The sequence below is a fragment of the Triplophysa dalaica genome, chromosome 5 (genome assembly GCF_015846415.1).
Source record: "Triplophysa dalaica isolate WHDGS20190420 chromosome 5, ASM1584641v1, whole genome shotgun sequence".
In the NCBI taxonomy this organism is placed as follows: Eukaryota; Metazoa; Chordata; class Actinopteri; order Cypriniformes; family Nemacheilidae; genus Triplophysa; species Triplophysa dalaica.
Genome location: NC_079546.1, coordinates 21,221,968 through 21,248,294, shown reverse-complemented (window position 1 = coordinate 21,248,294; position 26,327 = coordinate 21,221,968). Strand labels below are relative to the sequence as shown.

Sequence of the window (26,327 nt, the reverse complement as noted above, 5' to 3'; positions counted from 1 at the left end):
GTTAATGAAGTCCTGACTTTCCCTTTTTGACATCGTCCTCTTTGCAGAGTGCCTGTATTTTGTGTAGTTGTGGCCGAGTGGTTAAGGCGATGGACTCGAAATCCTTTGGGGTCTCCCCGCGCAGGTTCAAACCCTGTCGACTACGGCTGCTGTAGGGAGAGAAGACGAACAAGCCTTTATAAGCTCCCACGTGTTTCTTTACGAGCGACTCTGCTACAGATGCCACTTGTTCCTGATATAACTGGCTGGTGGCCAGTACGCTCGACTGCATTTGCTCAAAGTGCAGTCGACACGCGCTTTCTGCACTTTTTAAATGCCTCTTTCATGAAGGTTCTATCAAAACTGTGAAACGAGCAGCAGGATGTAGAAACCTTTGCCAGCTGTTGTAACCGATTCCGCTTGAACTTGCAGCTTTAAAGCGAACGGAGAGATACACTGGAAAAAATTGGCCTAAAGTAGCTGCAGTTCTGTGGTAGCATGGCCGAGTTTTTATATACTCTTATGTGATTTTACAAATCTGCAGGTGGCATCGCCTCCAGCCAGAGATAGGGCTGAACACCCTTGCATCAGAAATGTGCACTGAACCCTAAGTCGACAGAACCCTGTAAGCTCTTGACTGTCTGCGAAAAGTCGCAGCGGGCCTGATGTGAAACACAATAGCGGAAGCCGGAAGCAGTAAAGGCTTTTTCGAGGTAGCGTGGCCGAGCGGTCTAAGGCGCTGGATTAAGGCTCCAGTCTCTTCGGAGGCGTGGGTTCAAATCCCACCGCTGCCAGCTGAGTCTTAACATTGCCAGTTTGCCCTCGGGCTGAGCAATGAGGGCAGCTTTTAAATCGCATCTCACTTTTATGTACCGGCAGACCGTCTGAGCCAAATTGACAGGTACAGGTGCGCTCGATGGGTTGTCGATGCAACTAGGTATATAACAATGTAGTAATCATTCAATCTAAAACAATGTGTACATATTTTGGAGCCTTTTATGTGATTTTCCAAATCTTTTCTTTAGAGGGACCTCTATGGAAAGCACGGCTAGATAAAATACCAAAGATGAGATGTCAGTGCAGTTTTTAAAACTTTTAAATGAGTTTCCCCACCTTTAACTTGTGAGCTCTTCTGGCCACGCCCTCTGTTGATAAAAAAAAATAATCGGTTTGCTCGTGCGTTACAGTCGACATATGGGCTTTGGGCAGGGATTTCATCGAGGTCTTGCATCAGGAATTCCGTGAGACCTCAGCAAAAGCTGCCAATCCCCTTCCTGCAGATGTTGTAACAAAGTCCTGCAACCGCACCTTTGCCCGAGGGCTGTTGGCTAGTCGTGATCGTATAGTGGTTAGTACTCTGCGTTGTGGTCACAGCAACCCCGGTTCGAATCCGGCTCACGACAGGGGACCATGTGCCCTTTTCGTGTTAATGAAGTCCTGACTTTCCCTTTTTGACATCGTCCTCTTTGCAGAGTGCCTGTATTTTGTGTAGTTGTGGCCGAGTGGTTAAGGCGATGGACTCGAAATCCTTTGGGGTCTCCCCGCGCAGGTTCAAACCCTGTCGACTACGGCTGCTGTAGGGAGAGAAGACGAACAAGCCTTTATAGGCTCCCACGTGTTTCTTTACGAGCGACTCTGCTACAGATGCCACTTGTTCCTGATATAACTGGCTGGTGGCCAGTACGCTCGACTGCATTTGCTCAAAGTGCAGTCGACACGCGCTTTCTGCACTTTTTAAATGCCTCTTTCATGAAGGTTCTATCAAAACTGTGAAACGAGCAGCAGGATGTAGAAACCTTTGCCAGCTGTTGTAACCGATTCCGCTTGAACTTGCAGCTTTAAAGCGAACGGAGAGATACACTGGAAAAAATTGGCCTAAAGTAGCTGCAGTTCTGTGGTAGCATGGCCGAGTTTTTATATACTCTTATGTGTTTTTACAAATCTGCAGGTGGCATCGCCTCCAGCCAGAGATAGGGCTGAACACCCTTGCATCAGAAATGTGCACTGAACCCTAAGTCGACAGAACCCTGTAAGCTCTTGACTGTCTGCGAAAAGTCGCAGCGGGCCTGATGTGAAACACAATAGCGGAAGCCGGAAGCAGTAAAGGCTTTTTCGAGGTAGCGTGGCCGAGCGGTCTAAGGCGCTGGATTAAGGCTCCAGTCTCTTCGGAGGCGTGGGTTCAAATCCCACCGCTGCCAGCTGAGTCTTAACATTGCCAGTTTGCCCTCGGGCTGAGCAATGAGGGCAGCTTTTAAATCGCATCTCACTTTTATGTACCGGCAGACCGTCTGAGCCAAATTGACAGGTACAGGTGCGCTCGATGGGTTGTCGATGCAACTAGGTATATAACAATGTAGTAATCATTCAATCTAAAACAATGTGTACATATTTTGGAGCCTTTTATGTGATTTTCCAAATCTTTTCTTTAGAGGGACCTCTATGGAAAGCACGGCTAGATAAAATACCAAAGATGAGATGTCAGTGCAGTTTTTAAAACTTTTAAATGAGTTTCCCCACCTTTAACTTGTGAGCTCTTCTGGCCACGCCCTCTGTTGATAAAAAAAAATAATCGGTTTGCTCGTGCGTTACAGTCGACATATGGGCTTTGGGCAGGGATTTCATCGAGGTCTTGCATCAGGAATTCCGTGAGACCTCAGCAAAAGCTGCCAATCCCCTTCCTGCAGATGTTGTAACAAAGTCCTGCAACCGCACCTTTGCCCGAGGGCTGTTGGCTAGTCGTGATCGTATAGTGGTTAGTACTCTGCGTTGTGGTCACAGCAACCCCGGTTCGAATCCGGCTCACGACAGGGGACCATGTGCCCTTTTCGTGTTAATGAAGTCCTGCCTTTCCCTTTTTGACATCGTCCTCTTTGCAGAGTGCCTGTATTTTGTGTAGTTGTGGCCGAGTGGTTAAGGCGATGGACTTGAAATCCTTTGGGGTCTCCCCGCGCAGGTTCAAACCCTGTCGACTACGGCTGCTGTAGGGAGAGAAGACGAACAAGCCTTTATAGGCTCCCACGTGTTTCTTTACGAGCGACTCTGCTACAGATGCCACTTGTTCCTGATATAACCAGCCTAATGGCTGGTGGCCAGTACGCTCGACTGCATTTGCTCAAAGTGCAGTCGACACGCGCTTTCTGCATTTTTTAAATGCCTCTTTCATGAAGGTTCTATCAAAACTGTGAAACGAGCAGCAGGATGTAGAAACCTTTGCCAGCTGTTGTAACCGATTCCGCTTGAACTTGCAGCTTTAAAGCGAACGGAGAGATACACTGGAAAAAATTGGCCTAAAGTAGCTGCAGTTCTGTGGTAGCATGGCCGAGTTTTTATATACTCTTATGTGATTTTACAAATCTGCAGGTGGCATCGCCTCCGGCCAGAGATAGGGCTGAACACCCTTGCATCAGAAATGTGCACTGAACCCTAAGTCGACAGAACCCTGTAAGCTCTTGACTGTCTGCGAAAAGTCGCAGCGGGCCTGATGTGAAACACAATAGCGGAAGCCGGAAGCAGTAAAGGCTTTTTCGAGGTAGCGTGGCCGAGCGGTCTTAGGCGCTGGATTAAGGCTCCAGTCTCTTCGGAGGCGTGGGTTCAAATCCCACCGCTGCCAGCTGAGTCTTAACATTGCCAGTTTGCCCTCGGGCTGAGCAATGAGGGCAGCTTTTAAATCGCATCTCACTTTTATGTACCGGCAGACCGTCTGAGCCAAATTGACAGGTACAGGTGCGCTCGATGGGTTGTCGATGCAACTAGGTATATAACAATGTAGTAATCATTCAATCTAAAACAATGTGTACATATTTTGGAGCCTTTTATGTGATTTTCCAAATCTTTTCTTTAGAGGGACCTCTATGGAAAGCACGGCTAGATAAAATACCAAAGATGAGATGTCAGTGCAGTTTTTAAAACTTTTAAATGAGTTTCCCCACCTTTAACTTGTGAGCTCTTCTGGCCACGCCCTCTGTTGATAAAAAAAAATAATCGGTTTGCTCGTGCGTTACAGTCGACATATGGGCTTTGGGCAGGGATTTCATCGAGGTCTTGCATCAGGAATTCCGTGAGACCTCAGCAAAAGCTGCCAATCCCCTTCCTGCAGATGTTGTAACAAAGTCCTGCAACCGCACCTTTGCCCGAGGGCTGTTGGCTAGTCGTGATCGTATAGTGGTTAGTACTCTGCGTTGTGGTCACAGCAACCCCGGTTCGAATCCGGCTCACGACAGGGGACCATGTGCCCTTTTCGTGTTAATGAAGTCCTGACTTTCCCTTTTTGACATCGTCCTCTTTGCAGAGTGCCTGTATTTTGTGTAGTTGTGGCCGAGTGGTTAAGGCGATGGACTCGAAATCCTTTGGGGTCTCCCCGCGCAGGTTCAAACCCTGTCGACTACGGCTGCTGTAGGGAGAGAAGACGAACAAGCCTTTATAAGCTCCCACGTGTTTCTTTACGAGCGACTCTGCTACAGATGCCACTTGTTCCTGATATAACTGGCTGGTGGCCAGTACGCTCGACTGCATTTGCTCAAAGTGCAGTCGACACGCGCTTTCTGCACTTTTTAAATGCCTCTTTCATGAAGGTTCTATCAAAACTGTGAAACGAGCAGCAGGATGTAGAAACCTTTGCCAGCTGTTGTAACCGATTCCGCTTGAACTTGCAGCTTTAAAGCGAACGGAGAGATACACTGGAAAAAATTGGCCTAAAGTAGCTGCAGTTCTGTGGTAGCATGGCCGAGTTTTTATATACTCTTATGTGATTTTACAAATCTGCAGGTGGCATCGCCTCCAGCCAGAGATAGGGCTGAACACCCTTGCATCAGAAATGTGCACTGAACCCTAAGTCGACAGAACCCTGTAAGCTCTTGACTGTCTGCGAAAAGTCGCAGCGGGCCTGATGTGAAACACAATAGCGGAAGCCGGAAGCAGTAAAGGCTTTTTCGAGGTAGCGTGGCCGAGCGGTCTAAGGCGCTGGATTAAGGCTCCAGTCTCTTCGGAGGCGTGGGTTCAAATCCCACCGCTGCCAGCTGAGTCTTAACATTGCCAGTTTGCCCTCGGGCTGAGCAATGAGGGCAGCTTTTAAATCGCATCTCACTTTTATGTACCGGCAGACCGTCTGAGCCAAATTGACAGGTACAGGTGCGCTCGATGGGTTGTCGATGCAACTAGGTATATAACAATGTAGTAATCATTCAATCTAAAACAATGTGTACATATTTTGGAGCCTTTTATGTGATTTTCCAAATCTTTTCTTTAGAGGGACCTCTATGGAAAGCACGGCTAGATAAAATACCAAAGATGAGATGTCAGTGCAGTTTTTAAAACTTTTAAATGAGTTTCCCCACCTTTAACTTGTGAGCTCTTCTGGCCACGCCCTCTGTTGATAAAAAAAAATAATCGGTTTGCTCGTGCGTTACAGTCGACATATGGGCTTTGGGCAGGGATTTCATCGAGGTCTTGCATCAGGAATTCCGTGAGACCTCAGCAAAAGCTGCCAATCCCCTTCCTGCAGATGTTGTAACAAAGTCCTGCAACCGCACCTTTGCCCGAGGGCTGTTGGCTAGTCGTGATCGTATAGTGGTTAGTACTCTGCGTTGTGGTCACAGCAACCCCGGTTCGAATCCGGCTCACGACAGGGGACCATGTGCCCTTTTCGTGTTAATGAAGTCCTGACTTTCCCTTTTTGACATCGTCCTCTTTGCAGAGTGCCTGTATTTTGTGTAGTTGTGGCCGAGTGGTTAAGGCGATGGACTCGAAATCCTTTGGGGTCTCCCCGCGCAGGTTCAAACCCTGTCGACTACGGCTGCTGTAGGGAGAGAAGACGAACAAGCCTTTATAAGCTCCCACGTGTTTCTTTACGAGCGACTCTGCTACAGATGCCACTTGTTCCTGATATAACTGGCTGGTGGCCAGTACGCTCGACTGCATTTGCTCAAAGTGCAGTCGACACGCGCTTTCTGCACTTTTTAAATGCCTCTTTCATGAAGGTTCTATCAAAACTGTGAAACGAGCAGCAGGATGTAGAAACCTTTGCCAGCTGTTGTAACCGATTCCGCTTGAACTTGCAGCTTTAAAGCGAACGGAGAGATACACTGGAAAAAATTGGCCTAAAGTAGCTGCAGTTCTGTGGTAGCATGGCCGAGTTTTTATATACTCTTATGTGATTTTACAAATCTGCAGGTGGCATCGCCTCCAGCCAGAGATAGGGCTGAACACCCTTGCATCAGAAATGTGCACTGAACCCTAAGTCGACAGAACCCTGTAAGCTCTTGACTGTCTGCGAAAAGTCGCAGCGGGCCTGATGTGAAACACAATAGCGGAAGCCGGAAGCAGTAAAGGCTTTTTCGAGGTAGCGTGGCCGAGCGGTCTAAGGCGCTGGATTAAGGCTCCAGTCTCTTCGGAGGCGTGGGTTCAAATCCCACCGCTGCCAGCTGAGTCTTAACATTGCCAGTTTGCCCTCGGGCTGAGCAATGAGGGCAGCTTTTAAATCGCATCTCACTTTTATGTACCGGCAGACCGTCTGAGCCAAATTGACAGGTACAGGTGCGCTCGATGGGTTGTCGATGCAACTAGGTATATAACAATGTAGTAATCATTCAATCTAAAACAATGTGTACATATTTTGGAGCCTTTTATGTGATTTTCCAAATCTTTTCTTTAGAGGGACCTCTATGGAAAGCACGGCTAGATAAAATACCAAAGATGAGATGTCAGTGCAGTTTTTAAAACTTTTAAATGAGTTTCCCCACCTTTAACTTGTGAGCTCTTCTGGCCACGCCCTCTGTTGATAAAAAAAAATAATCGGTTTGCTCGTGCGTTACAGTCGACATATGGGCTTTGGGCAGGGATTTCATCGAGGTCTTGCATCAGGAATTCCGTGAGACCTCAGCAAAAGCTGCCAATCCCCTTCCTGCAGATGTTGTAACAAAGTCCTGCAACCGCACCTTTGCCCGAGGGCTGTTGGCTAGTCGTGATCGTATAGTGGTTAGTACTCTGCGTTGTGGTCACAGCAACCCCGGTTCGAATCCGGCTCACGACAGGGGACCATGTGCCCTTTTCGTGTTAATGAAGTCCTGACTTTCCCTTTTTGACATCGTCCTCTTTGCAGAGTGCCTGTATTTTGTGTAGTTGTGGCCGAGTGGTTAAGGCGATGGACTCGAAATCCTTTGGGGTCTCCCCGCGCAGGTTCAAACCCTGTCGACTACGGCTGCTGTAGGGAGAGAAGACGAACAAGCCTTTATAGGCTCCCACGTGTTTCTTTACGAGCGACTCTGCTACAGATGCCACTTGTTCCTGATATAACTGGCTGGTGGCCAGTACGCTCGACTGCATTTGCTCAAAGTGCAGTCGACACGCGCTTTCTGCACTTTTTAAATGCCTCTTTCATGAAGGTTCTATCAAAACTGTGAAACGAGCAGCAGGATGTAGAAACCTTTGCCAGCTGTTGTAACCGATTCCGCTTGAACTTGCAGCTTTAAAGCGAACGGAGAGATACACTGGAAAAAATTGGCCTAAAGTAGCTGCAGTTCTGTGGTAGCATGGCCGAGTTTTTATATACTCTTATGTGTTTTTACAAATCTGCAGGTGGCATCGCCTCCAGCCAGAGATAGGGCTGAACACCCTTGCATCAGAAATGTGCACTGAACCCTAAGTCGACAGAACCCTGTAAGCTCTTGACTGTCTGCGAAAAGTCGCAGCGGGCCTGATGTGAAACACAATAGCGGAAGCCGGAAGCAGTAAAGGCTTTTTCGAGGTAGCGTGGCCGAGCGGTCTAAGGCGCTGGATTAAGGCTCCAGTCTCTTCGGAGGCGTGGGTTCAAATCCCACCGCTGCCAGCTGAGTCTTAACATTGCCAGTTTGCCCTCGGGCTGAGCAATGAGGGCAGCTTTTAAATCGCATCTCACTTTTATGTACCGGCAGACCGTCTGAGCCAAATTGACAGGTACAGGTGCGCTCGATGGGTTGTCGATGCAACTAGGTATATAACAATGTAGTAATCATTCAATCTAAAACAATGTGTACATATTTTGGAGCCTTTTATGTGATTTTCCAAATCTTTTCTTTAGAGGGACCTCTATGGAAAGCACGGCTAGATAAAATACCAAAGATGAGATGTCAGTGCAGTTTTTAAAACTTTTAAATGAGTTTCCCCACCTTTAACTTGTGAGCTCTTCTGGCCACGCCCTCTGTTGATAAAAAAAAATAATCGGTTTGCTCGTGCGTTACAGTCGACATATGGGCTTTGGGCAGGGATTTCATCGAGGTCTTGCATCAGGAATTCCGTGAGACCTCAGCAAAAGCTGCCAATCCCCTTCCTGCAGATGTTGTAACAAAGTCCTGCAACCGCACCTTTGCCCGAGGGCTGTTGGCTAGTCGTGATCGTATAGTGGTTAGTACTCTGCGTTGTGGTCACAGCAACCCCGGTTCGAATCCGGCTCACGACAGGGGACCATGTGCCCTTTTCGTGTTAATGAAGTCCTGCCTTTCCCTTTTTGACATCGTCCTCTTTGCAGAGTGCCTGTATTTTGTGTAGTTGTGGCCGAGTGGTTAAGGCGATGGACTTGAAATCCTTTGGGGTCTCCCCGCGCAGGTTCAAACCCTGTCGACTACGGCTGCTGTAGGGAGAGAAGACGAACAAGCCTTTATAGGCTCCCACGTGTTTCTTTACGAGCGACTCTGCTACAGATGCCACTTGTTCCTGATATAACCAGCCTAATGGCTGGTGGCCAGTACGCTCGACTGCATTTGCTCAAAGTGCAGTCGACACGCGCTTTCTGCATTTTTTAAATGCCTCTTTCATGAAGGTTCTATCAAAACTGTGAAACGAGCAGCAGGATGTAGAAACCTTTGCCAGCTGTTGTAACCGATTCCGCTTGAACTTGCAGCTTTAAAGCGAACGGAGAGATACACTGGAAAAAATTGGCCTAAAGTAGCTGCAGTTCTGTGGTAGCATGGCCGAGTTTTTATATACTCTTATGTGATTTTACAAATCTGCAGGTGGCATCGCCTCCGGCCAGAGATAGGGCTGAACACCCTTGCATCAGAAATGTGCACTGAACCCTAAGTCGACAGAACCCTGTAAGCTCTTGACTGTCTGCGAAAAGTCGCAGCGGGCCTGATGTGAAACACAATAGCGGAAGCCGGAAGCAGTAAAGGCTTTTTCGAGGTAGCGTGGCCGAGCGGTCTTAGGCGCTGGATTAAGGCTCCAGTCTCTTCGGAGGCGTGGGTTCAAATCCCACCGCTGCCAGCTGAGTCTTAACATTGCCAGTTTGCCCTCGGGCTGAGCAATGAGGGCAGCTTTTAAATCGCATCTCACTTTTATGTACCGGCAGACCGTCTGAGCCAAATTGACAGGTACAGGTGCGCTCGATGGGTTGTCGATGCAACTAGGTATATAACAATGTAGTAATCATTCAATCTAAAACAATGTGTACATATTTTGGAGCCTTTTATGTGATTTTCCAAATCTTTTCTTTAGAGGGACCTCTATGGAAAGCACGGCTAGATAAAATACCAAAGATGAGATGTCAGTGCAGTTTTTAAAACTTTTAAATGAGTTTCCCCACCTTTAACTTGTGAGCTCTTCTGGCCACGCCCTCTGTTGATAAAAAAAAATAATCGGTTTGCTCGTGCGTTACAGTCGACATATGGGCTTTGGGCAGGGATTTCATCGAGGTCTTGCATCAGGAATTCCGTGAGACCTCAGCAAAAGCTGCCAATCCCCTTCCTGCAGATGTTGTAACAAAGTCCTGCAACCGCACCTTTGCCCGAGGGCTGTTGGCTAGTCGTGATCGTATAGTGGTTAGTACTCTGCGTTGTGGTCACAGCAACCCCGGTTCGAATCCGGCTCACGACAGGGGACCATGTGCCCTTTTCGTGTTAATGAAGTCCTGACTTTCCCTTTTTGACATCGTCCTCTTTGCAGAGTGCCTGTATTTTGTGTAGTTGTGGCCGAGTGGTTAAGGCGATGGACTCGAAATCCTTTGGGGTCTCCCCGCGCAGGTTCAAACCCTGTCGACTACGGCTGCTGTAGGGAGAGAAGACGAACAAGCCTTTATAAGCTCCCACGTGTTTCTTTACGAGCGACTCTGCTACAGATGCCACTTGTTCCTGATATAACTGGCTGGTGGCCAGTACGCTCGACTGCATTTGCTCAAAGTGCAGTCGACACGCGCTTTCTGCACTTTTTAAATGCCTCTTTCATGAAGGTTCTATCAAAACTGTGAAACGAGCAGCAGGATGTAGAAACCTTTGCCAGCTGTTGTAACCGATTCCGCTTGAACTTGCAGCTTTAAAGCGAACGGAGAGATACACTGGAAAAAATTGGCCTAAAGTAGCTGCAGTTCTGTGGTAGCATGGCCGAGTTTTTATATACTCTTATGTGATTTTACAAATCTGCAGGTGGCATCGCCTCCAGCCAGAGATAGGGCTGAACACCCTTGCATCAGAAATGTGCACTGAACCCTAAGTCGACAGAACCCTGTAAGCTCTTGACTGTCTGCGAAAAGTCGCAGCGGGCCTGATGTGAAACACAATAGCGGAAGCCGGAAGCAGTAAAGGCTTTTTCGAGGTAGCGTGGCCGAGCGGTCTAAGGCGCTGGATTAAGGCTCCAGTCTCTTCGGAGGCGTGGGTTCAAATCCCACCGCTGCCAGCTGAGTCTTAACATTGCCAGTTTGCCCTCGGGCTGAGCAATGAGGGCAGCTTTTAAATCGCATCTCACTTTTATGTACCGGCAGACCGTCTGAGCCAAATTGACAGGTACAGGTGCGCTCGATGGGTTGTCGATGCAACTAGGTATATAACAATGTAGTAATCATTCAATCTAAAACAATGTGTACATATTTTGGAGCCTTTTATGTGATTTTCCAAATCTTTTCTTTAGAGGGACCTCTATGGAAAGCACGGCTAGATAAAATACCAAAGATGAGATGTCAGTGCAGTTTTTAAAACTTTTAAATGAGTTTCCCCACCTTTAACTTGTGAGCTCTTCTGGCCACGCCCTCTGTTGATAAAAAAAAATAATCGGTTTGCTCGTGCGTTACAGTCGACATATGGGCTTTGGGCAGGGATTTCATCGAGGTCTTGCATCAGGAATTCCGTGAGACCTCAGCAAAAGCTGCCAATCCCCTTCCTGCAGATGTTGTAACAAAGTCCTGCAACCGCACCTTTGCCCGAGGGCTGTTGGCTAGTCGTGATCGTATAGTGGTTAGTACTCTGCGTTGTGGTCACAGCAACCCCGGTTCGAATCCGGCTCACGACAGGGGACCATGTGCCCTTTTCGTGTTAATGAAGTCCTGCCTTTCCCTTTTTGACATCGTCCTCTTTGCAGAGTGCCTGTATTTTGTGTAGTTGTGGCCGAGTGGTTAAGGCGATGGACTTGAAATCCTTTGGGGTCTCCCCGCGCAGGTTCAAACCCTGTCGACTACGGCTGCTGTAGGGAGAGAAGACGAACAAGCCTTTATAGGCTCCCACGTGTTTCTTTACGAGCGACTCTGCTACAGATGCCACTTGTTCCTGATATAACCAGCCTAATGGCTGGTGGCCAGTACGCTCGACTGCATTTGCTCAAAGTGCAGTCGACACGCGCTTTCTGCATTTTTTAAATGCCTCTTTCATGAAGGTTCTATCAAAACTGTGAAACGAGCAGCAGGATGTAGAAACCTTTGCCAGCTGTTGTAACCGATTCCGCTTGAACTTGCAGCTTTAAAGCGAACGGAGAGATACACTGGAAAAAATTGGCCTAAAGTAGCTGCAGTTCTGTGGTAGCATGGCCGAGTTTTTATATACTCTTATGTGATTTTACAAATCTGCAGGTGGCATCGCCTCCGGCCAGAGATAGGGCTGAACACCCTTGCATCAGAAATGTGCACTGAACCCTAAGTCGACAGAACCCTGTAAGCTCTTGACTGTCTGCGAAAAGTCGCAGCGGGCCTGATGTGAAACACAATAGCGGAAGCCGGAAGCAGTAAAGGCTTTTTCGAGGTAGCGTGGCCGAGCGGTCTTAGGCGCTGGATTAAGGCTCCAGTCTCTTCGGAGGCGTGGGTTCAAATCCCACCGCTGCCAGCTGAGTCTTAACATTGCCAGTTTGCCCTCGGGCTGAGCAATGAGGGCAGCTTTTAAATCGCATCTCACTTTTATGTACCGGCAGACCGTCTGAGCCAAATTGACAGGTACAGGTGCGCTCGATGGGTTGTCGATGCAACTAGGTATATAACAATGTAGTAATCATTCAATCTAAAACAATGTGTACATATTTTGGAGCCTTTTATGTGATTTTCCAAATCTTTTCTTTAGAGGGACCTCTATGGAAAGCACGGCTAGATAAAATACCAAAGATGAGATGTCAGTGCAGTTTTTAAAACTTTTAAATGAGTTTCCCCACCTTTAACTTGTGAGCTCTTCTGGCCACGCCCTCTGTTGATAAAAAAAAATAATCGGTTTGCTCGTGCGTTACAGTCGACATATGGGCTTTGGGCAGGGATTTCATCGAGGTCTTGCATCAGGAATTCCGTGAGACCTCAGCAAAAGCTGCCAATCCCCTTCCTGCAGATGTTGTAACAAAGTCCTGCAACCGCACCTTTGCCCGAGGGCTGTTGGCTAGTCGTGATCGTATAGTGGTTAGTACTCTGCGTTGTGGTCACAGCAACCCCGGTTCGAATCCGGCTCACGACAGGGGACCATGTGCCCTTTTCGTGTTAATGAAGTCCTGACTTTCCCTTTTTGACATCGTCCTCTTTGCAGAGTGCCTGTATTTTGTGTAGTTGTGGCCGAGTGGTTAAGGCGATGGACTCGAAATCCTTTGGGGTCTCCCCGCGCAGGTTCAAACCCTGTCGACTACGGCTGCTGTAGGGAGAGAAGACGAACAAGCCTTTATAAGCTCCCACGTGTTTCTTTACGAGCGACTCTGCTACAGATGCCACTTGTTCCTGATATAACTGGCTGGTGGCCAGTACGCTCGACTGCATTTGCTCAAAGTGCAGTCGACACGCGCTTTCTGCACTTTTTAAATGCCTCTTTCATGAAGGTTCTATCAAAACTGTGAAACGAGCAGCAGGATGTAGAAACCTTTGCCAGCTGTTGTAACCGATTCCGCTTGAACTTGCAGCTTTAAAGCGAACGGAGAGATACACTGGAAAAAATTGGCCTAAAGTAGCTGCAGTTCTGTGGTAGCATGGCCGAGTTTTTATATACTCTTATGTGATTTTACAAATCTGCAGGTGGCATCGCCTCCAGCCAGAGATAGGGCTGAACACCCTTGCATCAGAAATGTGCACTGAACCCTAAGTCGACAGAACCCTGTAAGCTCTTGACTGTCTGCGAAAAGTCGCAGCGGGCCTGATGTGAAACACAATAGCGGAAGCCGGAAGCAGTAAAGGCTTTTTCGAGGTAGCGTGGCCGAGCGGTCTAAGGCGCTGGATTAAGGCTCCAGTCTCTTCGGAGGCGTGGGTTCAAATCCCACCGCTGCCAGCTGAGTCTTAACATTGCCAGTTTGCCCTCGGGCTGAGCAATGAGGGCAGCTTTTAAATCGCATCTCACTTTTATGTACCGGCAGACCGTCTGAGCCAAATTGACAGGTACAGGTGCGCTCGATGGGTTGTCGATGCAACTAGGTATATAACAATGTAGTAATCATTCAATCTAAAACAATGTGTACATATTTTGGAGCCTTTTATGTGATTTTCCAAATCTTTTCTTTAGAGGGACCTCTATGGAAAGCACGGCTAGATAAAATACCAAAGATGAGATGTCAGTGCAGTTTTTAAAACTTTTAAATGAGTTTCCCCACCTTTAACTTGTGAGCTCTTCTGGCCACGCCCTCTGTTGATAAAAAAAAATAATCGGTTTGCTCGTGCGTTACAGTCGACATATGGGCTTTGGGCAGGGATTTCATCGAGGTCTTGCATCAGGAATTCCGTGAGACCTCAGCAAAAGCTGCCAATCCCCTTCCTGCAGATGTTGTAACAAAGTCCTGCAACCGCACCTTTGCCCGAGGGCTGTTGGCTAGTCGTGATCGTATAGTGGTTAGTACTCTGCGTTGTGGTCACAGCAACCCCGGTTCGAATCCGGCTCACGACAGGGGACCATGTGCCCTTTTCGTGTTAATGAAGTCCTGACTTTCCCTTTTTGACATCGTCCTCTTTGCAGAGTGCCTGTATTTTGTGTAGTTGTGGCCGAGTGGTTAAGGCGATGGACTCGAAATCCTTTGGGGTCTCCCCGCGCAGGTTCAAACCCTGTCGACTACGGCTGCTGTAGGGAGAGAAGACGAACAAGCCTTTATAGGCTCCCACGTGTTTCTTTACGAGCGACTCTGCTACAGATGCCACTTGTTCCTGATATAACTGGCTGGTGGCCAGTACGCTCGACTGCATTTGCTCAAAGTGCAGTCGACACGCGCTTTCTGCACTTTTTAAATGCCTCTTTCATGAAGGTTCTATCAAAACTGTGAAACGAGCAGCAGGATGTAGAAACCTTTGCCAGCTGTTGTAACCGATTCCGCTTGAACTTGCAGCTTTAAAGCGAACGGAGAGATACACTGGAAAAAATTGGCCTAAAGTAGCTGCAGTTCTGTGGTAGCATGGCCGAGTTTTTATATACTCTTATGTGTTTTTACAAATCTGCAGGTGGCATCGCCTCCAGCCAGAGATAGGGCTGAACACCCTTGCATCAGAAATGTGCACTGAACCCTAAGTCGACAGAACCCTGTAAGCTCTTGACTGTCTGCGAAAAGTCGCAGCGGGCCTGATGTGAAACACAATAGCGGAAGCCGGAAGCAGTAAAGGCTTTTTCGAGGTAGCGTGGCCGAGCGGTCTAAGGCGCTGGATTAAGGCTCCAGTCTCTTCGGAGGCGTGGGTTCAAATCCCACCGCTGCCAGCTGAGTCTTAACATTGCCAGTTTGCCCTCGGGCTGAGCAATGAGGGCAGCTTTTAAATCGCATCTCACTTTTATGTACCGGCAGACCGTCTGAGCCAAATTGACAGGTACAGGTGCGCTCGATGGGTTGTCGATGCAACTAGGTATATAACAATGTAGTAATCATTCAATCTAAAACAATGTGTACATATTTTGGAGCCTTTTATGTGATTTTCCAAATCTTTTCTTTAGAGGGACCTCTATGGAAAGCACGGCTAGATAAAATACCAAAGATGAGATGTCAGTGCAGTTTTTAAAACTTTTAAATGAGTTTCCCCACCTTTAACTTGTGAGCTCTTCTGGCCACGCCCTCTGTTGATAAAAAAAAATAATCGGTTTGCTCGTGCGTTACAGTCGACATATGGGCTTTGGGCAGGGATTTCATCGAGGTCTTGCATCAGGAATTCCGTGAGACCTCAGCAAAAGCTGCCAATCCCCTTCCTGCAGATGTTGTAACAAAGTCCTGCGACCGCACCTTTGCCCGAGGGCTGTTGGCTAGTCGTGATCGTATAGTGGTTAGTACTCTGCGTTGTGGTCACAGCAACCCCGGTTCGAATCCGGCTCACGACAGGGGACCATGTGCCCTTTTCGTGTTAATGAAGTCCTGCCTTTCCCTTTTTGACATCGTCCTCTTTGCAGAGTGCCTGTATTTTGTGTAGTTGTGGCCGAGTGGTTAAGGCGATGGACTTGAAATCCTTTGGGGTCTCCCCGCGCAGGTTCAAACCCTGTCGACTACGGCTGCTGTAGGGAGAGAAGACGAACAAGCCTTTATAGGCTCCCACGTGTTTCTTTACGAGCGACTCTGCTACAGATGCCACTTGTTCCTGATATAACCAGCCTAATGGCTGGTGGCCAGTACGCTCGACTGCATTTGCTCAAAGTGCAGTCGACACGCGCTTTCTGCATTTTTTAAATGCCTCTTTCATGAAGGTTCTATCAAAACTGTGAAACGAGCAGCAGGATGTAGAAACCTTTGCCAGCTGTTGTAACCGATTCCGCTTGAACTTGCAGCTTTAAAGCGAACGGAGAGATACACTGGAAAAAATTGGCCTAAAGTAGCTGCAGTTCTGTGGTAGCATGGCCGAGTTTTTATATACTCTTATGTGATTTTACAAATCTGCAGGTGGCATCGCCTCCGGCCAGAGATAGGGCTGAACACCCTTGCATCAGAAATGTGCACTGAACCCTAAGTCGACAGAACCCTGTAAGCTCTTGACTGTCTGCGAAAAGTCGCAGCGGGCCTGATGTGAAACACAATAGCGGAAGCCGGAAGCAGTAAAGGCTTTTTCGAGGTAGCGTGGCCGAGCGGTCTTAGGCGCTGGATTAAGGCTCCAGTCTCTTCGGAGGCGTGGGTTCAAATCCCACCGCTGCCAGCTGAGTCTTAACATTGCCAGTTTGCCCTCGGGCTGAGCAATGAGGGCAGCTTTTAAATCGCATCTCACTTTTATGTACCGGCAGACCGTCTGAGCCAAATTGACAGGTACAGGTGCGCTCGATGGGTTGTCGATGCAACTAGGTATATAACAATGTAGTAATCATTCAATCTAAAACAATGTGTACATATTTTGGAGCCTTTTATGTGATTTTCCAAATCTTTTCTTTAGAGGGACCTCTATGGAAAGCACGGCTAGATAAAATACCAAAGATGAGATGTCAGTGCAGTTTTTAAAACTTTTAAATGAGTTTCCCCACCTTTAACTTGTGAGCTCTTCTGGCCACGCCCTCTGTTGATAAAAAAAAATAATCGGTTTGCTCGTGCGTTACAGTCGACATATGGGCTTTGGGCAGGGATTTCATCGAGGTCTTGCATCAGGAATTCCGTGAGACCTCAGCAAAAGCTGCCAATCCCCTTCCTGCAGATGTTGTAACAAAGTCCTGCAACCGCACCTTTGCCCGAGGGCTGTTGGCTAGTCGTGATCGTATAGTGGTTAGTACTCTGCGTTGTGGTCACAGCAACCCCGGTTCGAATCCGGCTCACGACAGGGGACCATGTGCCCTTTTCGTGTTAATGAAGTCCTGACTTTCCCTTTTTGACATCGTCCTCTTTGCAGAGTGCCTGTATTTTGTGTAGTTGTGGCCGAGTGGTTAAGGCGATGGACTCGAAATCCTTTGGGGTCTCCCCGCGCAGGTTCAAACCCTGTCGACTACGGCTGCTGTAGGGAGAGAAGACGAACAAGCCTTTATAAGCTCCCACGTGTTTCTTTACGAGCGACTCTGCTACAGATGCCACTTGTTCCTGATATAACTGGCTGGTGGCCAGTACGCTCGACTGCATTTGCTCAAAGTGCAGTCGACACGCGCTTTCTGCACTTTTTAAATGCCTCTTTCATGAAGGTTCTATCAAAACTGTGAAACGAGCAGCAGGATGTAGAAACCTTTGCCAGCTGTTGTAACCGATTCCGCTTGAACTTGCAGCTTTAAAGCGAACGGAGAGATACACTGGAAAAAATTGGCCTAAAGTAGCTGCAGTTCTGTGGTAGCATGGCCGAGTTTTTATATACTCTTATGTGATTTTACAAATCTGCAGGTGGCATCGCCTCCAGCCAGAGATAGGGCTGAACACCCTTGCATCAGAAATGTGCACTGAACCCTAAGTCGACAGAACCCTGTAAGCTCTTGACTGTCTGCGAAAAGTCGCAGCGGGCCTGATGTGAAACACAATAGCGGAAGCCGGAAGCAGTAAAGGCTTTTTCGAGGTACCGTGGCCGAGCGGTCTAAGGCGCTGGATTAAGGCTCCAGTCTCTTCGGAGGCGTGGGTTCAAATCCCACCGCTGCCAGCTGAGTCTTAACATTGCCAGTTTGCCCTCGGGCTGAGCAATGAGGGCAGCTTTTAAATCGCATCTCACTTTTATGTACCGGCAGACCGTCTGAGCCAAATTGACAGGTACAGGTGCGCTCGATGGGTTGTCGATGCAACTAGGTATATAACAATGTAGTAATCATTCAATCTAAAACAATGTGTACATATTTTGGAGCCTTTTATGTGATTTTCCAAATCTTTTCTTTAGAGGGACCTCTATGGAAAGCACGGCTAGATAAAATACCAAAGATGAGATGTCAGTGCAGTTTTTAAAACTTTTAAATGAGTTTCCCCACCTTTAACTTGTGAGCTCTTCTGGCCACGCCCTCTGTTGATAAAAAAAAATAATCGGTTTGCTCGTGCGTTACAGTCGACATATGGGCTTTGGGCAGGGATTTCATCGAGGTCTTGCATCAGGAATTCCGTGAGACCTCAGCAAAAGCTGCCAATCCCCTTCCTGCAGATGTTGTAACAAAGTCCTGCAACCGCACCTTTGCCCGAGGGCTGTTGGCTAGTCGTGATCGTATAGTGGTTAGTACTCTGCGTTGTGGTCACAGCAACCCCGGTTCGAATCCGGCTCACGACAGGGGACCATGTGCCCTTTTCGTGTTAATGAAGTCCTGCCTTTCCCTTTTTGACATCGTCCTCTTTGCAGAGTGCCTGTATTTTGTGTAGTTGTGGCCGAGTGGTTAAGGCGATGGACTTGAAATCCTTTGGGGTCTCCCCGCGCAGGTTCAAACCCTGTCGACTACGGCTGCTGTAGGGAGAGAAGACGAACAAGCCTTTATAGGCTCCCACGTGTTTCTTTACGAGCGACTCTGCTACAGATGCCACTTGTTCCTGATATAACCAGCCTAATGGCTGGTGGCCAGTACGCTCGACTGCATTTGCTCAAAGTGCAGTCGACACGCGCTTTCTGCATTTTTTAAATGCCTCTTTCATGAAGGTTCTATCAAAACTGTGAAACGAGCAGCAGGATGTAGAAACCTTTGCCAGCTGTTGTAACCGATTCCGCTTGAACTTGCAGCTTTAAAGCGAACGGAGAGATACACTGGAAAAAATTGGCCTAAAGTAGCTGCAGTTCTGTGGTAGCATGGCCGAGTTTTTATATACTCTTATGTGATTTTACAAATCTGCAGGTGGCATCGCCTCCGGCCAGAGATAGGGCTGAACACCCTTGCATCAGAAATGTGCACTGAACCCTAAGTCGACAGAACCCTGTAAGCTCTTGACTGTCTGCGAAAAGTCGCAGCGGGCCTGATGTGAAACACAATAGCGGAAGCCGGAAGCAGTAAAGGCTTTTTCGAGGTAGCGTGGCCGAGCGGTCTTAGGCGCTGGATTAAGGCTCCAGTCTCTTCGGAGGCGTGGGTTCAAATCCCACCGCTGCCAGCTGAGTCTTAACATTGCCAGTTTGCCCTCGGGCTGAGCAATGAGGGCAGCTTTTAAATCGCATCTCACTTTTATGTACCGGCAGACCGTCTGAGCCAAATTGACAGGTACAGGTGCGCTCGATGGGTTGTCGATGCAACTAGGTATATAACAATGTAGTAATCATTCAATCTAAAACAATGTGTACATATTTTGGAGCCTTTTATGTGATTTTCCAAATCTTTTCTTTAGAGGGACCTCTATGGAAAGCACGGCTAGATAAAATACCAAAGATGAGATGTCAGTGCAGTTTTTAAAACTTTTAAATGAGTTTCCCCACAATAGCGGAAGCCGGAAGCAGTAAAGGCTTTTTCGAGGTAGCGTGGCCGAGCGGTCTAAGGCGCTGGATTAAGGCTCCAGTCTCTTCGGAGGCGTGGGTTCAAATCCCACCGCTGCCAGCTGAGTCTTAACATTGCCAGTTTGCCCTCGGGCTGAGCAATGAGGGCAGCTTTTAAATCGCATCTCACTTTTATGTACCGGCAGACCGTCTGAGCCAAATTGACAGGTACAGGTGCGCTCGATGGGTTGTCGATGCAACTAGGTATATAACAATGTAGTAATCATTCAATCTAAAACAATGTGTACATATTTTGGAGCCTTTTATGTGATTTTCCAAATCTTTTCTTTAGAGGGACCTCTATGGAAAGCACGGCTAGATAAAAGACCAAAGATGAGATGTCAGGGCAGTTTTTAAAACTCGTCTGACTTTCACTTACCTGACAACTCCCACGTTACCCGGCTCAGGTGTACAATGGTTCAGGTTTGCTCGGCGAACTGCAATCTACAGGTGGCATCGCCTCCAGCCAGAGATAGGGCTGAACACCATTGCATCAGAAATGTGCACTGAACCCTAAGTCGACAGAACCCTGTAAGCTCTTGACTGTCTGCCAAAAGTCGCACACTTTGAACTTGCACTCACCTACTGTACTCAACGCCCCCGCCCGAGGGCCTAGACCTAGAACATGTCATTGCAATTCAAGGGCCCGGATAGCTCAGCCGGTAGAGCATCAGACTTTTAATCTGAGGGTCCAGGGTTCAAGTCCCTGTTCGGGCGATGAGTTTCCCCACCTTTAACTTGTGAGCTCTTCTGGCCACGCCCTCTGTTGATAAAAATAAAATAATCTGTTTGCTCGTGCGTTACAGTCGACATATGGGCTTTGGGCAGGGATTTCATCGAGGTCTTGCATCAGGAATTCCGTGAGACCTCAGCAAAAGCTGCCAATCCCCTTCCTGCAGATGTTGTAACAAAGTCCTGCTACCGCACCTTTGCCCGAGGCTGTTGGCTAGTCGTGATCGTATAGTGGTTAGTACTCTGCGTTGTGGTCGCAGCAACCCCGGTTCGAATCCGGCTCACGACAGTGCACCATGTGCCCTTTTCGTGTTAATGAAGTCCTGCCTTTCCCTTTTTGACATCGTCCTCTTTGCAGAGTGCCTGTATTTTGTGTAGTCGTGGCCGAGTGGTTAAGGCGATGGACTCGAAATCCTTTGGGGTCTCCCCGCGCAGGCTCAAACCCTGTCGACTACGGCTGCTGTAGGGAGAGAAGACGAACAAGCCTTTATAGGCTCCCACGTGTTTCTTTACGAGCGACTCTGCTACAGATGCCACTTGTTCCTGATATAACCAGCCTAATGGCTGGAGGCCAGTACGCTCGACTGCATTTGCTCAAAGTGCAGTCGACACGCGCTTTCTGCATTTTTTAAATGCCTCTTTCATGAAGGTTCTATCAAAACTGTGAAACGAGCAGCAGGATGTAGAAACCTTTGCCAGCTGTTGTAACCGATTCCGCTTGAACTTGCAGCTTTAAAGCGAACGGAGAGATACACTGGAAAAAATTGGCCTAAAGTAGCTGCAGTTCTGTGGTAGCATGGCCGAGTTTTTATATACTCTTATGTGATTTTACAAATCTGCAGGTGGCATCGCCTCCGGCCAGAGATAGGGCTGAACACCCTTGCATCAGAAATGTGCACTGAACCCTAAGTCGACAGAACCCTGTAAGCTCTTGACTGTCTGCGAAAAGTCGCAGCGGGCCTGATGTGAAACACAATAGCGGAAGCCGGAAGCAGTAAAGGCTTTTTCGAGGTAGCGTGGCCGAGCGGTCTTAGGCGCTGGATTAAGGCTCCAGTCTCTTCGGAGGCGTGGGTTCAAATCCCACCGCTGCCAGCTGAGTCTTAACATTGCCAGTTTGCCCTCGGGCTGAGCAATGAGGGCAGCTTTTAAATCGCATCTCACTTTTATGTACCGGCAGACCGTCTGAGCCAAATTGACAGGTACAGGTGCGCTCGATGGGTTGTCGATGCAACTAGGTATATAACAATGTAGTAATCATTCAATCTAAAACAATGTGTACATATTTTGGAGCCTTTTATGTGATTTTCCAAATCTTTTCTTTAGAGGGACCTCTATGGAAAGCACGGCTAGATAAAATACCAAAGATGAGATGTCAGTGCAGTTTTTAAAACTTTTAAATGAGTTTCCCCACCTTTAACTTGTGAGCTCTTCTGGCCACGCCCTCTGTTGATAAAAAAAAATAATCGGTTTGCTCGTGCGTTACAGTCGACATATGGGCTTTGGGCAGGGATTTCATCGAGGTCTTGCATCAGGAATTCCGTGAGACCTCAGCAAAAGCTGCCAATCCCCTTCCTGCAGATGTTGTAACAAAGTCCTGCAACCGCACCTTTGCCCGAGGGCTCTTGGCTAGTCGTGATCGTATAGTGGTTAGTACTCTGCGTTGTGGTCACAGCAACCCCGGTTCGAATCCGGCTCACGACAGGGGACCATGTGCCCTTTTCGTGTTAATGAAGTCCTGACTTTCCCTTTTTGACATCGTCCTCTTTGCAGAGTGCCTGTATTTTGTGTAGTTGTGGCCGAGTGGTTAAGGCGATGGACTCGAAATCCTTTGGGGTCTCCCCGCGCAGGTTCAAACCCTGTCGACTACGGCTGCTGTAGGGAGAGAAGACGAACAAGCCTTTATAGGCTCCCACGTGTTTCTTTACGAGCGACTCTGCTACAGATGCCACTTGTTCCTGATATAACTGGCTGGTGGCCAGTACGCTCGACTGCATTTGCTCAAAGTGCAGTCGACACGCGCTTTCTGCACTTTTTAAATGCCTCTTTCATGAAGGTTCTATCAAAACTGTGAAACGAGCAGCAGGATGTAGAAACCTTTGCCAGCTGTTGTAACCGATTCCGCTTGAACTTGCAGCTTTAAAGCGAACGGAGAGATACACTGGAAAAAATTGGCCTAAAGTAGCTGCAGTTCTGTGGTAGCATGGCCGAGTTTTTATATACTCTTATGTGATTTTACAAATCTGCAGGTGGCATCGCCTCCAGCCAGAGATAGGGCTGAACACCCTTGCATCAGAAATGTGCACTGAACCCTAAGTCGACAGAACCCTGTAAGCTCTTGACTGTCTGCGAAAAGTCGCAGCGGGCCTGATGTGAAACACAATAGCGGAAGCCGGAAGCAGTAAAGGCTTTTTCGAGGTAGCGTGGCCGAGCGGTCTAAGGCGCTGGATTAAGGCTCCAGTCTCTTCGGAGGCGTGGGTTCAAATCCCACCGCTGCCAGCTGAGTCTTAACATTGCCAGTTTGCCCTCGGGCTGAGCAATGAGGGCAGCTTTTAAGTCGCATCTCACTTTTATGTACCGGCAGACCGTCTGAGCCAAATTGACAGGTACAGGTGCGCTCGATGGGTTGTCGATGCAACTAGGTATATAACAATGTAGTAATCATTCAATCTAAAACAATGTGTACATATTTTGGAGCCTTTTATGTGATTTTCCAAATCTTTTCTTTAGAGGGACCTCTATGGAAAGCACGGCTAGATAAAAGACCAAAGATGAGATGTCAGGGCAGTTTTTAAAACTCGTCTGACTTTCACTTACCTGACAACTCCCACGTTACCCGGCTCAGGTGTACAACGGTTCAGGTTTGCTCGGCGAACTGCAATCTACAGGTGGCATCGCCTCCAGCCAGAGATAGGGCTGAACACCATTGCATCAGAAATGTGCACTGAACCCTAAGTCGACAGAACCCTGTAAGCTCTTGACTGTCTGCCAAAAGTCGCACACTTTGAACTTGCACTCACCTACTGTACTCAACGCCCCCGCCCGAGGGCCTAGACCTAGAACATGTCATTGCAATTCAAGGGCCCGGATAGCTCAGCCGGTAGAGCATCAGACTTTTAATCTGAGGGTCCAGGGTTCAAGTCCCTGTTCGGGCGATGAGTTTCCCCACCTTTAACTTGTGAGCTCTTCTGGCCACGCCCTCTGTTGATAAAAATAAAATAATCTGTTTGCTCGTGCGTTACAGTCGACATATGGGCTTTGGGCAGGGATTTCATCGAGGTCTTGCATCAGGAATTCCGTGAGACCTCAGCAAAAGCTGCCAATCCCCTTCCTGCAGATGTTGTAACAAAGTCCTGCTACCGCACCTTTGCCCGAGGCTGTTGGCTAGTCGTGATCGTATAGTGGTTAGTACTGTGCGTTGTGGTCGCAGCAACCCCGGTTCGAATCCGGCTCACGACAGTGCACCATGTGCCCTTTTCGTGTTAATGAAGTCCTGCCTTTCCCTTTTTGACATCGTCCTCTTTGCAGAGTGCCTGTATTTTGTGTAGTCGTGGCCGAGTGGTTAAGGCGATGGACTCGAAATCCTTTGGGGTCTCCCCGCGCAGGCTCAAACCCTGTCGACTACGGCTGCTGTAGGGAGAGAAGACGAACAAGCCTTTATAGGCTCCCACGTGTTTCTTTACGAGCGACTCTGCTACAGATGCCACTTGTTCCTGATATAACCAGCCTAATGGCTGGAGGCCAGTACGCTCGACTGCATTTGCTCAAAGTGCAGTCGACACGCGCTTTCTGCATTTTTTAAATGCCTCTTTCATGAAGGTTCTATCAAAACTGTGAAACGAGCAGCAGGATGTAGAAACCTTTGCCAGCTGTTGTAACCGATTCCGCTTGAACTTGCAGCTTTAAAGCGAACGGAGAGATACACTGGAAAAAATTGGCCTAAAGTAGCTGCAGTTCTGTGGTAGCATGGCCGAGTTTTTATATACTCTTATGTGATTTTACAAATCTGCAGGTGGCATCGCCTCCGGCCAGAGATAGGGCTGAACACCCTTGCATCAGAAATGTGCACTGAACCCTAAGTCGACAGAACCCTGTAAGCTCTTGACTGTCTGCGAAAAGTCGCAGCGGGCCTGATGTGAAACACAATAGCGGAAGCCGGAAGCAGTAAAGGCTTTTTCGAGGTAGCGTGGCCGAGCGGTCTTAGGCGCTGGATTAAGGCTCCAGTCTCTTCGGAGGCGTGGGTTCAAATCCCACCGCTGCCAGCTGAGTCTTAACATTGCCAGTTTGCCCTCGGGCTGAGCAATGAGGGCAGCTTTTAAATCGCATCTCACTTTTATGTACCGGCAGACCGTCTGAGCCAAATTGACAGGTACAGGTGCGCTCGATGGGTTGTCGATGCAACTAGGTATATAACAATGTAGTAATCATTCAATCTAAAACAATGTGTACATATTTTGGAGCCTTTTATGTGATTTTCCAAATCTTTTCTTTAGAGGGACCTCTATGGAAAGCACGGCTAGATAAAATACCAAAGATGAGATGTCAGTGCAGTTTTTAAAACTTTTAAATGAGTTTCCCCACCTTTAACTTGTGAGCTCTTCTGGCCACGCCCTCTGTTGATAAAAAAAAATAATCGGTTTGCTCGTGCGTTACAGTCGACATATGGGCTTTGGGCAGGGATTTCATCGAGGTCTTGCATCAGGAATTCCGTGAGACCTCAGCAAAAGCTGCCAATCCCCTTCCTGCAGATGTTGTAACAAAGTCCTGCAACCGCACCTTTGCCCGAGGGCTGTTGGCTAGTCGTGATCGTATAGTGGTTAGTACTCTGCGTTGTGGTCACAGCAACCCCGGTTCGAATCCGGCTCACGACAGGGGACCATGTGCCCTTTTCGTGTTAATGAAGTCCTGACTTTCCCTTTTTGACATCGTCCTCTTTGCAGAGTGCCTGTATTTTGTGTAGTTGTGGCCGAGTGGTTAAGGCGATGGACTCGAAATCCTTTGGGGTCTCCCCGCGCAGGTTCAAACCCTGTCGACTACGGCTGCTGTAGGGAGAGAAGACGAACAAGCCTTTATAAGCTCCCACGTGTTTCTTTACGAGCGACTCTGCTACAGATGCCACTTGTTCCTGATATAACTGGCTGGTGGCCAGTACGCTCGACTGCATTTGCTCAAAGTGCAGTCGACACGCGCTTTCTGCACTTTTTAAATGCCTCTTTCATGAAGGTTCTATCAAAACTGTGAAACGAGCAGCAGGATGTAGAAACCTTTGCCAGCTGTTGTAACCGATTCCGCTTGAACTTGCAGCTTTAAAGCGAACGGAGAGATACACTGGAAAAAATTGGCCTAAAGTAGCTGCAGTTCTGTGGTAGCATGGCCGAGTTTTTATATACTCTTATGTGATTTTACAAATCTGCAGGTGGCATCGCCTCCAGCCAGAGATAGGGCTGAACACCCTTGCATCAGAAATGTGCACTGAACCCTAAGTCGACAGAACCCTGTAAGCTCTTGACTGTCTGCGAAAAGTCGCAGCGGGCCTGATGTGAAACACAATAGCGGAAGCCGGAAGCAGTAAAGGCTTTTTCGAGGTAGCGTGGCCGAGCGGTCTAAGGCGCTGGATTAAGGCTCCAGTCTCTTCGGAGGCGTGGGTTCAAATCCCACCGCTGCCAGCTGAGTCTTAACATTGCCAGTTTGCCCTCGGGCTGAGCAATGAGGGCAGCTTTTAAATCGCATCTCACTTTTATGTACCGGCAGACCGTCTGAGCCAAATTGACAGGTACAGGTGCGCTCGATGGGTTGTCGATGCAACTAGGTATATAACAATGTAGTAATCATTCAATCTAAAACAATGTGTACATATTTTGGAGCCTTTTATGTGATTTTCCAAATCTTTTCTTTAGAGGGACCTCTATGGAAAGCACGGCTAGATAAAATACCAAAGATGAGATGTCAGTGCAGTTTTTAAAACTTTTAAATGAGTTTCCCCACCTTTAACTTGTGAGCTCTTCTGGCCACGCCCTCTGTTGATAAAAAAAAATAATCGGTTTGCTCGTGCGTTACAGTCGACATATGGGCTTTGGGCAGGGATTTCATCGAGGTCTTGCATCAGGAATTCCGTGAGACCTCAGCAAAAGCTGCCAATCCCCTTCCTGCAGATGTT

At 48.1% G+C, this 26,327-nt stretch overlaps 39 non-coding genes across 39 annotated transcripts; all 39 read left to right on the top strand.

The window, feature by feature from the left end:
- Window positions 1-63: 63 nt before the first annotated feature.
- trnas-cga (transfer RNA serine (anticodon CGA)) lies at window positions 64-145 on the top strand. Its single transcript has one exon. It is a non-coding gene; the product is annotated as a tRNA-Ser (tRNA).
- A 546-nt stretch (window positions 146-691) lies between these two features.
- trnal-aag (transfer RNA leucine (anticodon AAG)) lies at window positions 692-773 on the top strand. The gene has a single exon. It is a non-coding gene; the product is annotated as a tRNA-Leu (tRNA).
- Window positions 774-1,467: 694 nt separating this feature from the next.
- trnas-cga (transfer RNA serine (anticodon CGA)) lies at window positions 1,468-1,549 on the top strand. Its single transcript has one exon. It is a non-coding gene; the product is annotated as a tRNA-Ser (tRNA).
- Window positions 1,550-2,095: 546 nt separating this feature from the next.
- trnal-aag (transfer RNA leucine (anticodon AAG)) lies at window positions 2,096-2,177 on the top strand. The gene has a single exon. It is a non-coding gene; the product is annotated as a tRNA-Leu (tRNA).
- Window positions 2,178-2,871: 694 nt separating this feature from the next.
- Window positions 2,872-2,953, top strand: trnas-uga (transfer RNA serine (anticodon UGA)). The gene has a single exon. It is a non-coding gene; the product is annotated as a tRNA-Ser (tRNA).
- Window positions 2,954-3,507: 554 nt separating this feature from the next.
- Window positions 3,508-3,589, top strand: trnal-aag (transfer RNA leucine (anticodon AAG)). Its single transcript has one exon. It is a non-coding gene; the product is annotated as a tRNA-Leu (tRNA).
- A 694-nt stretch (window positions 3,590-4,283) lies between these two features.
- Window positions 4,284-4,365, top strand: trnas-cga (transfer RNA serine (anticodon CGA)). The gene has a single exon. It is a non-coding gene; the product is annotated as a tRNA-Ser (tRNA).
- A 546-nt stretch (window positions 4,366-4,911) lies between these two features.
- trnal-aag (transfer RNA leucine (anticodon AAG)) lies at window positions 4,912-4,993 on the top strand. Its single transcript has one exon. It is a non-coding gene; the product is annotated as a tRNA-Leu (tRNA).
- Window positions 4,994-5,687: 694 nt separating this feature from the next.
- Window positions 5,688-5,769, top strand: trnas-cga (transfer RNA serine (anticodon CGA)). The gene has a single exon. It is a non-coding gene; the product is annotated as a tRNA-Ser (tRNA).
- A 546-nt stretch (window positions 5,770-6,315) lies between these two features.
- On the top strand, window positions 6,316-6,397 carry trnal-aag (transfer RNA leucine (anticodon AAG)). The gene has a single exon. It is a non-coding gene; the product is annotated as a tRNA-Leu (tRNA).
- A 694-nt stretch (window positions 6,398-7,091) lies between these two features.
- trnas-cga (transfer RNA serine (anticodon CGA)) lies at window positions 7,092-7,173 on the top strand. The gene has a single exon. It is a non-coding gene; the product is annotated as a tRNA-Ser (tRNA).
- A 546-nt stretch (window positions 7,174-7,719) lies between these two features.
- Window positions 7,720-7,801, top strand: trnal-aag (transfer RNA leucine (anticodon AAG)). Its single transcript has one exon. It is a non-coding gene; the product is annotated as a tRNA-Leu (tRNA).
- A 694-nt stretch (window positions 7,802-8,495) lies between these two features.
- trnas-uga (transfer RNA serine (anticodon UGA)) lies at window positions 8,496-8,577 on the top strand. The gene has a single exon. It is a non-coding gene; the product is annotated as a tRNA-Ser (tRNA).
- Window positions 8,578-9,131: 554 nt separating this feature from the next.
- trnal-aag (transfer RNA leucine (anticodon AAG)) lies at window positions 9,132-9,213 on the top strand. Its single transcript has one exon. It is a non-coding gene; the product is annotated as a tRNA-Leu (tRNA).
- A 694-nt stretch (window positions 9,214-9,907) lies between these two features.
- trnas-cga (transfer RNA serine (anticodon CGA)) lies at window positions 9,908-9,989 on the top strand. Its single transcript has one exon. It is a non-coding gene; the product is annotated as a tRNA-Ser (tRNA).
- A 546-nt stretch (window positions 9,990-10,535) lies between these two features.
- On the top strand, window positions 10,536-10,617 carry trnal-aag (transfer RNA leucine (anticodon AAG)). Its single transcript has one exon. It is a non-coding gene; the product is annotated as a tRNA-Leu (tRNA).
- Window positions 10,618-11,311: 694 nt separating this feature from the next.
- trnas-uga (transfer RNA serine (anticodon UGA)) lies at window positions 11,312-11,393 on the top strand. The gene has a single exon. It is a non-coding gene; the product is annotated as a tRNA-Ser (tRNA).
- A 554-nt stretch (window positions 11,394-11,947) lies between these two features.
- Window positions 11,948-12,029, top strand: trnal-aag (transfer RNA leucine (anticodon AAG)). Its single transcript has one exon. It is a non-coding gene; the product is annotated as a tRNA-Leu (tRNA).
- Window positions 12,030-12,723: 694 nt separating this feature from the next.
- On the top strand, window positions 12,724-12,805 carry trnas-cga (transfer RNA serine (anticodon CGA)). Its single transcript has one exon. It is a non-coding gene; the product is annotated as a tRNA-Ser (tRNA).
- A 546-nt stretch (window positions 12,806-13,351) lies between these two features.
- Window positions 13,352-13,433, top strand: trnal-aag (transfer RNA leucine (anticodon AAG)). The gene has a single exon. It is a non-coding gene; the product is annotated as a tRNA-Leu (tRNA).
- A 694-nt stretch (window positions 13,434-14,127) lies between these two features.
- trnas-cga (transfer RNA serine (anticodon CGA)) lies at window positions 14,128-14,209 on the top strand. The gene has a single exon. It is a non-coding gene; the product is annotated as a tRNA-Ser (tRNA).
- Window positions 14,210-14,755: 546 nt separating this feature from the next.
- trnal-aag (transfer RNA leucine (anticodon AAG)) lies at window positions 14,756-14,837 on the top strand. The gene has a single exon. It is a non-coding gene; the product is annotated as a tRNA-Leu (tRNA).
- A 694-nt stretch (window positions 14,838-15,531) lies between these two features.
- On the top strand, window positions 15,532-15,613 carry trnas-uga (transfer RNA serine (anticodon UGA)). The gene has a single exon. It is a non-coding gene; the product is annotated as a tRNA-Ser (tRNA).
- A 554-nt stretch (window positions 15,614-16,167) lies between these two features.
- Window positions 16,168-16,249, top strand: trnal-aag (transfer RNA leucine (anticodon AAG)). The gene has a single exon. It is a non-coding gene; the product is annotated as a tRNA-Leu (tRNA).
- Window positions 16,250-16,943: 694 nt separating this feature from the next.
- On the top strand, window positions 16,944-17,025 carry trnas-cga (transfer RNA serine (anticodon CGA)). Its single transcript has one exon. It is a non-coding gene; the product is annotated as a tRNA-Ser (tRNA).
- Window positions 17,026-17,571: 546 nt separating this feature from the next.
- On the top strand, window positions 17,572-17,653 carry trnal-aag (transfer RNA leucine (anticodon AAG)). Its single transcript has one exon. It is a non-coding gene; the product is annotated as a tRNA-Leu (tRNA).
- A 694-nt stretch (window positions 17,654-18,347) lies between these two features.
- On the top strand, window positions 18,348-18,429 carry trnas-uga (transfer RNA serine (anticodon UGA)). The gene has a single exon. It is a non-coding gene; the product is annotated as a tRNA-Ser (tRNA).
- Window positions 18,430-18,983: 554 nt separating this feature from the next.
- Window positions 18,984-19,065, top strand: trnal-aag (transfer RNA leucine (anticodon AAG)). The gene has a single exon. It is a non-coding gene; the product is annotated as a tRNA-Leu (tRNA).
- Window positions 19,066-19,420: 355 nt separating this feature from the next.
- Window positions 19,421-19,502, top strand: trnal-aag (transfer RNA leucine (anticodon AAG)). The gene has a single exon. It is a non-coding gene; the product is annotated as a tRNA-Leu (tRNA).
- A 583-nt stretch (window positions 19,503-20,085) lies between these two features.
- On the top strand, window positions 20,086-20,158 carry trnak-uuu (transfer RNA lysine (anticodon UUU)). Its single transcript has one exon. It is a non-coding gene; the product is annotated as a tRNA-Lys (tRNA).
- A 389-nt stretch (window positions 20,159-20,547) lies between these two features.
- On the top strand, window positions 20,548-20,629 carry trnas-cga (transfer RNA serine (anticodon CGA)). Its single transcript has one exon. It is a non-coding gene; the product is annotated as a tRNA-Ser (tRNA).
- Window positions 20,630-21,183: 554 nt separating this feature from the next.
- Window positions 21,184-21,265, top strand: trnal-aag (transfer RNA leucine (anticodon AAG)). Its single transcript has one exon. It is a non-coding gene; the product is annotated as a tRNA-Leu (tRNA).
- Window positions 21,266-21,959: 694 nt separating this feature from the next.
- On the top strand, window positions 21,960-22,041 carry trnas-cga (transfer RNA serine (anticodon CGA)). The gene has a single exon. It is a non-coding gene; the product is annotated as a tRNA-Ser (tRNA).
- Window positions 22,042-22,587: 546 nt separating this feature from the next.
- On the top strand, window positions 22,588-22,669 carry trnal-aag (transfer RNA leucine (anticodon AAG)). The gene has a single exon. It is a non-coding gene; the product is annotated as a tRNA-Leu (tRNA).
- A 583-nt stretch (window positions 22,670-23,252) lies between these two features.
- Window positions 23,253-23,325, top strand: trnak-uuu (transfer RNA lysine (anticodon UUU)). The gene has a single exon. It is a non-coding gene; the product is annotated as a tRNA-Lys (tRNA).
- Window positions 23,326-23,714: 389 nt separating this feature from the next.
- trnas-cga (transfer RNA serine (anticodon CGA)) lies at window positions 23,715-23,796 on the top strand. The gene has a single exon. It is a non-coding gene; the product is annotated as a tRNA-Ser (tRNA).
- A 554-nt stretch (window positions 23,797-24,350) lies between these two features.
- trnal-aag (transfer RNA leucine (anticodon AAG)) lies at window positions 24,351-24,432 on the top strand. The gene has a single exon. It is a non-coding gene; the product is annotated as a tRNA-Leu (tRNA).
- Window positions 24,433-25,126: 694 nt separating this feature from the next.
- Window positions 25,127-25,208, top strand: trnas-cga (transfer RNA serine (anticodon CGA)). The gene has a single exon. It is a non-coding gene; the product is annotated as a tRNA-Ser (tRNA).
- A 546-nt stretch (window positions 25,209-25,754) lies between these two features.
- trnal-aag (transfer RNA leucine (anticodon AAG)) lies at window positions 25,755-25,836 on the top strand. Its single transcript has one exon. It is a non-coding gene; the product is annotated as a tRNA-Leu (tRNA).
- The last annotated feature ends 491 nt before the right edge of the window (window positions 25,837-26,327 follow it).